We start from the raw sequence: 8,773 nt of genomic DNA, 5'->3' as shown, positions 1-8,773 counted from the left end.
GTGGGCGAGGTATGGCGCCTGCCATACCTTGATTATTGGCAAAAAAAAATTATACGTATGTATCTATCACTCGGCCGCTCTCTGTCTCCGCTCGCAGGAGCCAGGCAGCCAGCGGTGGCCTCGAGCCCTCGAACGCAGCCGGCTCCAGCGCCCTCTGCCCATGACCCCACGTCCCCTCTGGTCCCACCCACCTAAAAAAAAGAAAACCAACGACCCAGCCGCGACCACGCAGTCCATGCTCCGTCCCTGCCCACTCTGTCCCTGCCCGAGACCCAAACCTAGCTAGCGCGGCGGGCCGGCGGCGGCGGCTTACCTGGCGCGAGGACCAAGCGGGCGCGGGCGGCGGAACCGCGGAAGGCTGGGGGCGGCGGCTCCAGTGGCGCAGCAAGCGACGGCAGCAACAAGCGGCGGCTTCAGCAGCAGCTCCGGTGGCGACTCCAGCGGCGCGGCGGCTTCAACGGCGGCTCCAGCAGGTAATCCCCATGTCCACTCCTCTGCGGCTCTGCCCATGACCGAACTCTGAAGTCTGAACTTTGAATCTTTGATGGCAGTGGCTTTTTTGTTTTGTCAAAGTGTTAATTGTTTAGATTGCTAGAAGATGGTAATTGTTTAGACCTAATAAGATGCCCAACCGGCTCATTTTTGTCTAGATTGCTAGAAGATGGAAGGAAAGGGAAAGGGACTAGTAAATCCAAAGAAAAGAGGAAGAGGTAATATCTCATTTTTCTGAAATTTTGTAGCAATTTTGAACAGCAGCTTGAAGCCTTAAATTCAACCATGTTTTAGTGATATATTAATCTTCTCATTGCAGATTTGAAAAAGTATTTTGAAGTGCTTGGTAGTGGCAGCAGCTCACAAACAAATCCAAGCACCCGCGAAAGTGTCAATATTTCAACAAATGTCAATGATCAAGATCAAGTGACTTCCATGGAAGAAGAGCATGAAAATTTGATGCCAACCGAACAAGTGGAAGAACAAACTACAGATTCCGTCGAAGCTATAGTGGAAGAGAATATTGAAGTTCACGGGGTTGAAGGTATAACTATTTTTAGTGAAGATCACATAAATGGTGATCCAGGCCTTTGCATTCCACTTGATAGTTTTGCCCCCAACATTAGAGATGATGTTAGATTTGCTTATATTCGAATGGGTGCAACTCAACCAACTAGTTGCACTTTCCTCCCAAATAGAGATGGAAGATGCTTCCGGCCACAATGGTATAAGGATTTTGAGTGTTGGAATATAGTGTGGATAAGCATAAGGCATATTGCTTCTATTGTTATCTTTTTAAGCATGACTGAATGGATGATAAATTTGGGCATGATGTTTTCTCCAAATTGGGATTTGACTGTTGGAAAAATGCGGCTGCAGCATTCCGTAAACATGTTGGTGGGCCATGTAGCATCCACAATATTTCAAAAACAGCATGTGATGATTTTAAAAATCAAAGGGCAAGTGTGAAAAGTAAAGTTACAACTTACAGCAAAGGTTCACTAGTCAAGTATGAAACTTGTGTGGATACATCTTTGGCCATTGTAAGTTATCTAGCATTGCAAGGTGAACCATTTCGTGGATACGATGAATCCACTTCTTCTTTGAACAAGGGGAATTTTTTGGAGCTACTTGATTGGGTGAAAGAAAGAATTCCAGAAGTGAAGGTTGCATTTGATGAGCTATGCCCTAAGAATGCCCAAATGACTTCCGGAAAAATTCAAAAAATCCTTGTTTCTCATTGTGCAAATGCGGTCACCAAAGCAATCAAAGTAGATATGGGTGATTGTCTTTTCTCCGTTCTTATTGATGAGTGCCGTGATATATCGGTGAAAGAACAAATGGCCGTGGTTATTAGGTACGTGTTTAAGCTTTTGAAGTGTCTATGTGCTTTTTGATCATTTTGTTCTATGTGGAGTGGTCAACTAACTATATGACATTTTGTAGGTACTTGAGCAAACAAGGAGAGACTATTGAACGTTTTTTAGGTATTAAGCATGTCCCGGACACAACATCTGCTTCTTTAAAGAAGGCATTGTTGGAGGTTTTTGCTAAACACGGTCTAGTTGTTGCACGACTACGAGGGCAAGGGTATGATGGGGCATCTAATATGAGAGAAGAATTCAATGGCCTTTAGAAGTTAATTCGAGATGAGAACCCATATGCTTTTTATATCCATTGCTTTGCCCACCAACTGCAGTTGGTAGTTGTTGCTGTTTCGAGATGCTGCAAGGGTGTTGAGGATTTTTTTGAATATGTGACCATGATATCTAATCTCAGTACGTCATCTTGCAAGAGGAAGGATAAATTGCTTGACAAGCAAAAACAGGTTCTTTTGGATAAGATTAGGGGAGGTGAGATGCCCACAGGAAGAGGCAAAAATCAAGAAACATCCTTGGTCAGACCTGGAGATACAAGATGGGGCTCTCATTACACAACCTTATCTCGCATTGAATCAATGTGGGATGCAGTCATAGAAGTTTTGGGCATTGTTGAGGATGATGTGCGTGTTCCATGTAGAGCAGGAGGTTTGGTTCATCAAATGGAGACTTTTAGCTTTGTGTTCATCCTGAAGATGATGCTAAAGATCCTTCGTATGACAAATGATTTGTCTCTTCTATTGCAAAAGAAGGATCAAAATGTTGTTCAGGTATGTGATCGATCATGTTATATGTATCTACTTTGCTTGATATATTTTGTTCATGAAAACATACATGCATCTAAAATTGTAATTATCTCATTTCAGGCAATGTCATTGGTTACGGATGTCAGAACACATTTGATCAATTGGAGAAATGATGGTTGGGAGCCACTCTTGGAAGATGTCAAAGCCTTTTGCACCAAAAACGACATTCCAATACCAAATATGGATGACATGTTTACAAAGTGAGGAAAATCAAGAAAAGGTGGACGAAACAATGTCACAGCTGATCATTTTTTTCGTGTGGACACCTTCTATGCTGCCATAGACTCCATCACCACAGAGTTTGATCATCGTTTCAATGAGGTATCTTCAGAGCTGCTCCAGAACTTCTCTTGTCTTGACCCAAGAAACTCCTTTTCTAGGTTCAATGTGAATAAGCTTGCTAGACTTACAGAGATTTGTTGTGAGGATTTCTCAGATTATGAACGTGAACATATAGTTGATAACCTCTAGCTATTCATTATCCATATGAGAAGAATTGAAGAATTTAGAGCTTGTCATGATATTGCAAGCCTAGCTAAAAAGATGGTTGAACTTGAAAGGCATGTCATGTTTCCTGCTGTTTATCGCCTCATTGAGTTGGCATTGCTACTACCGGTAGCGAAGGCAACAGTTGAAAGAGCCTTCTCATCAATGAAAATCATCAAGACTGAGTTGCGCAGCAAGATGTCTGATGGCTGGCTTAATGACTTGACGGTGTGTTACATTGAGCGAGCGATCTTCAAAAGTATTGATCTTGATAAAATTAAGAAAGATTTTCAGAAGGAAGGTAGGGCACTGCCATTGCCTGGGTCTTCTACATGCCATTAAAAACTTCATTATCGGTATGTTTTAGGTTGTTTTCCTATTGAGACATGTCTACATTTCCATTGTATTTGGTTATTCGTTCGTAGTGTGTATTGTTAGTCAGTGTTGTTACTTGTTAGTGTGTATTGACTCTTTGATTCGTATAAAAAATAAATCTTAGTGAGACTTCGCCACACCTTAAATTTTTTTCTTGGTCCGCCTCTGAGCAGGTTGTGTACTGTACAATGCTAATGGCCGCAGATAATTGCATCATTAAGCCCGTGTAAAGACTAGTATTACACTGAATATAGATGACTTAAGCCCAATAGCTCATACATATGTAGGGTACGGTCGTGGCTGGCTATTGTTTCGGCTCTGGACAATCTAGATAATGTGATCCATCCGATTGACTGATCTAGGTGTGTATTGACTGCTTAGGGCTTTTGCCATTGTCGCCGGCCGCCAGTCAAGCCATCCGCCATCGCGCGTGTCCTGCAAAGGGCGACGGCCATTCACTCGCAGTGCAGACGATACCATCCGGTGTTGTCCGCTATCTGCATACGTCTAGACGCAGGTGGATCAATCAGATTGAAGACATTGGCAGTAGGTACCACTACACACCAGTATCTATTAATATTTATATATTTTTCGTGAATTATGATCTTGGTCATTAATTAGCATTGCATATAAAATAGAGCTTTTGACACTTTGTGCATTTTCGGAGCCTGGCCCTGAGTTATTTGACGTGTCTAATATATGCATCGTGATGGATTTATCATCATGTAGTCTTTTCTAGTCAAGATGGCTCAATTAGAGTATCAACTTGCCCATTTCTAGTTGGATGTTTGCAACCATCTAGAGTTTAAAATCTTGACTTCACGTGCCGATTCGACTGTTGAATAATTCTAAACAAGTTATCTACTACTACATACTCAACTATTGATAGACTACTACGGTTGGTCGTACCCCAACAACCGAACAAACGCTTTCTCCTTGAAACTAGTTAAGACACGTTTTTGAAAGAAAATAAAGACGATTTCCTTCAACATTACATGATTGTCTATATTGGTTAGGAAAATTGTGAAGTTCGCATTATCAACTAGTTCAACGCTAGTGGTTGTAGAGTTCAATCTAAGTTAATAGAAAATGGAACATGACTTTGTAGTTCCGAACATATGTTTTTATGATTTATCATGAGACTTAAAATATCGTGACGTTTCATGAGTCGTGTTAACATTGGCTTTTCGCCCCCCTCAAGTCCAAATCCTGGCTCCGCCCCTGATTATATGCTAGATTGCAACCAATCCTTCCATCATATATTATTCCAGATTCCTTGTGGTAGACCAACCGGGTTCAAGTCCTATACTTAGCGTAGGGTGTTTGTGCGTGCGTTCATACTATTGCGTCTATGTGAGTATTTGCATTTATACTGCCCTGGAAAAACTTTTACAACATACAACATTTCATAATACTTATTATCTACACGTGCATGGCACGTGCCATTTACTAGTTGTATAAAAGAAGCCAATGATATTCGAATAAATTGGGATCGTGTGAAGTGAAGTCTCAACAGAATGGTCGGCACATTTTATATAAACAATATAGTACTAACGTTCTAGAGCGCACATGTCTTTTGAAAGAAACGGCTAAAAGAGACAACACTTTTTTCTTTGGATAATTCTGAAGATTTAAAACTTTTTTTTAGACAATCTCACGAAGCTTTATTTAGACCAAACAGATGTTCATAGGTACAAAAGAGAGATCACCGGGGTGCCCTAACCAAACATGGCGGCCCACCCCTAAATTTGAACAATGCTTCGCTAGATTGCGAGCCTCGAAATTCGAACTCCTAAACTCATGCACAAAGCTACATCTACTTAAAGAAGAGCTCTGATCTATTATTTCATGTAGAATCGCCCCATAACTTACCGGGTTCCTTTGCTTAATATCCGCTACCACCGTTCTGCAATCTGAAGCTACATGTGCACTCTGTATGTTAAGATCTGCAGCAAGTGCCAAAGCTTCCCGAATAGCAAGAGCCTCAACAGTCGGAGGATCAAAACCTCCTTTCGCCACTAAACCTGATGCTCCATGAAACAATCCATCCTGGTCACGGCAAATGGCTACTGCTATCCCACGACTCCGGCTCTAGGGCACTGCAGCATTGACATTGAATTTGAACAATCCGTCAGGGGTTTTTAGCCACTGGTCCGGTCTGCTTTGTCGCCTCTCTGGAGGTTTGCTTCCTGTTTCCTCAAGCGTGTCAAGATCCCTCAGATATGCTTTAATAAACTGATGTGTGGAGTCTGGACTCTCAAAGATACCTTCATATATTGCCTTACGTCTCGCCTTCCATACCGACCAGAGAGTTACAACTAGAAGCACAAACTCCCTCTATGGCATATGATCGTGCATTGCAAAAAGCCAATTCCGAGCATTCGTATCAGTGTTCATGCTTACTCATTCAACCAAAGAAGCCTCAGACAAAGCCCAAATGCAACGTGACATGGTGCAATCAAAAAGAGCATGCCTCCATCAGTCGGCACAGCCGCACATCGCACAGAGGTGCGTGGTCGCCATGTTGCGATGATTCATCACATCCATCGATGGCATGGAGTGTTGTGCCAGTCTCCATAAGAACACCCTCAGTTTTGCTAGGACTTTAGTGTGCCAAAGATCATTCCATGCTTTGCCTCTTGCACTCATATCGGATGCTCCTGCGGTTTCCTCTATCCAATTCTCTCTATGGAATTTTTTGTTCATGACCATCCGGTAGCATGATCTTACTGTGAATCTTCCGCTCCTCTCGGCCTCCGAGGCCCAAAAATCATCAATGACCCTGGTGCACAACGGGATGGACATGATGGCGTCAACATCGAAAGGTATAAAGTTTGCTCTTATCAGCTCTTCTCTCCATGTTGCTGTCGTTGCATCAATCAATTTAGAGACAAACACTGGGGGGTTATCTGATATAGCTACTATGGGGCACAACGGACCCGCCCTAGGTATCCAGTTTGTCTCCCAAATCCTTATAGTGCTTCCATCTCTGACTCGCCGAATAAGTCCTTGCCTTAACACATCCCTTCCATCAATCACAACTCGCCAAATTTGCGATGGGCGATTCCCCAACTCTGCTTCCAAGAAACCGCAAGTTGGGAAATATGCCGCTTTTAGTATCCTTGCACTTAACGAGTTCGGGTCATCCAGGATCCTCCAAGCTTGACGAGCCAACAAAGCCAAGTTGAAAATTTCTATATCTCTGAAACCCATACCTCCCATGTATTTTGGTTGCGTTATCACGTCCCATGCTACCCATGTTGGCTTCCTCCTTCCTTGCTTGCCCCCCCCCACCAAAATTGCCTAATTTTTGAGGTAATATTTTCACACAATCCTCGAAGCAACCTGAAACAAGCCATAGAATAAACTGGGATAGCTTGGGCCACTGACTTGATAAGCACCTCCTTGCCCGCTGCAGACAACAATTTCTCCATCCACCCTCTGACTTTCTCCCATACTCTGTCTCTCAGATATTTGAACGTGCCCATTTTTGATTGACCAACATCAGTAGGCATCCCAAGGTACCTATCACTCAAAGATTCATTGTGCACATTCAAAGTTTGTTTTATATTATCCCGCATCACCTGAGGACAGCCCTTGCTGAAAAAGATGGATGACTTTTCATTGTTTATCCGTTGCCCCGAAGCTTTGCAATAAATCTCCAACAGGTTTGACACCGTCACAGCTCCCTCAACACTTGCCTTAAAAAGCAGCAGGCTGTCGTCCGCGAAAAGGAGATGGTTCACAACCGAAGCTGTTGGTGCCACCTTGATCGCTTCCAGACTAGTCGACTCAGAACTTGATTTTAGTAGGCACGAAAGGCCCTCTGCCGCAATCAAGAAAAGGTAAGGAGAGATAGGATCTCCATGTCGATACCACGAGTGGGTACACATTGTTCTAGTTTCTCACCATTGAAAAGAACTGAGAATTTAACTGACTGCACCATGTTCATTACTACCTGTATCCATGCTTGTGCAAAACCCAACTTCTCCATCATAGCCTTAAGTAAGGCCACTCCAAACGGTCATAAGCTTTCATCATGTCAAGCTTTAGGGCGCAATGGCTGTTTGATTTGGCTTTGCTTCTCTTCATGAAGTGCAAACAGTCATAGGCACAAATAATATTATCTGTGATTAACCTTCCCGGAACAAACGCTGACTGTTCTTCAGATATGATGTCAGGAAGGATCCTCTTTAGCCTGTTAGCAACCACTTTGGACGCAATTTTATAGATGACATTACATAAACTAATCGGGCGAAATTGAGAGAGTTGGGTTGGGTTCAAAACCTTAGGGATGAGTACCGACACCGTTTCGTTGACACATTCAGCTCCTTCCTCCCCTTTTACAATTCTCAGCACCGCATTCGTCACCTCGTCCCCACAAATATCCCAATGCCTTTGATAGAAGTGTGCCGGAAAGCCGTCCGGTCCCGGTGCCTTCGTTGGCACCATCTGAAAGAGAGCAGTTTTTACCTCGTCCTTTGTGTACTGTGCAAGTAACATGGCATTCATCTCCTCTGTTACTTTAGTTGGAACCTTTGTTAAAACTTCTTCCATCCCTGATACTCCCTCTGACGTGTATAAACTCTTGTAAAAATCCGTTACAAGTGATCTTAAGGCGCCCGGTTCCTCTATCAACACCCCCAATGAATCAGCAAGTGCCTTGATCATATTTCTCTTCCGTCTCTGGCTTGCTCGCAAATGGAAAAACCGTGTGTTTTTGTCTCCGACCGAGAGCCACTCTAGCCTAGAGCGTTGCCTAAACATCAACTCTTCCCTATGGTAAAGCTCAATGAGTTTCTCATTGATTTTCAGCTCAACATGGGATGGTGCCGACCTGGCTGGGTCACTACGCAACCGATCTAGTTCACATTTCAGATTCTTTATTTCTTTCCTCACAGAACCGAAAGTGTTCCTGTTCCACGCTCCGAGCTCATTCGATATTGGCTTCAGCTTTGTCCGCAGCTCAGCAGTGGTTTCTATCGGACCTCCCCCAGCCCAACTTGATGATATAGTTTCTGACCATGTTTCATGGGTCTCCCACATTACTTCGTATTTAAAACTTTTCTTCTGATCTGGAGGTCGGGTTCCATTGAAATTCAGCAAGATAGGACAATGATCCGAAGTTACCGTCATCAGATGCCTAAGATGGGCGTCCGGGTACCTCTCGCTCCATTCTGTAGTGGCTAAAGCCCTGTCCCATGGGATGGATCCCTCCTGGACGCACCCCAAGTG

General features: G+C 43.4%; 1 long non-coding RNA gene across 1 annotated transcript; it reads left to right on the top strand.

Annotated features, from left to right (window-relative positions):
* The first annotated feature begins 33 nt into the window (after positions 1-33).
* On the top strand, positions 34-3,543 carry LOC123134102 (uncharacterized). The gene is made up of 4 exons (XR_006465497.1): positions 34-473; positions 651-710; positions 812-1,849; positions 1,939-3,543. It is a non-coding gene; the product is annotated as an uncharacterized lncRNA (long non-coding RNA).
* The last annotated feature ends 5,230 nt before the right edge of the window (positions 3,544-8,773 follow it).

Source organism: Triticum aestivum, chromosome 6B (assembly GCF_018294505.1).
Source record: "Triticum aestivum cultivar Chinese Spring chromosome 6B, IWGSC CS RefSeq v2.1, whole genome shotgun sequence".
Taxonomy (NCBI): domain Eukaryota; kingdom Viridiplantae; phylum Streptophyta; class Magnoliopsida; order Poales; family Poaceae; genus Triticum; species Triticum aestivum.
This window is presented reverse-complemented; position numbering and strand designations above follow the sequence as displayed.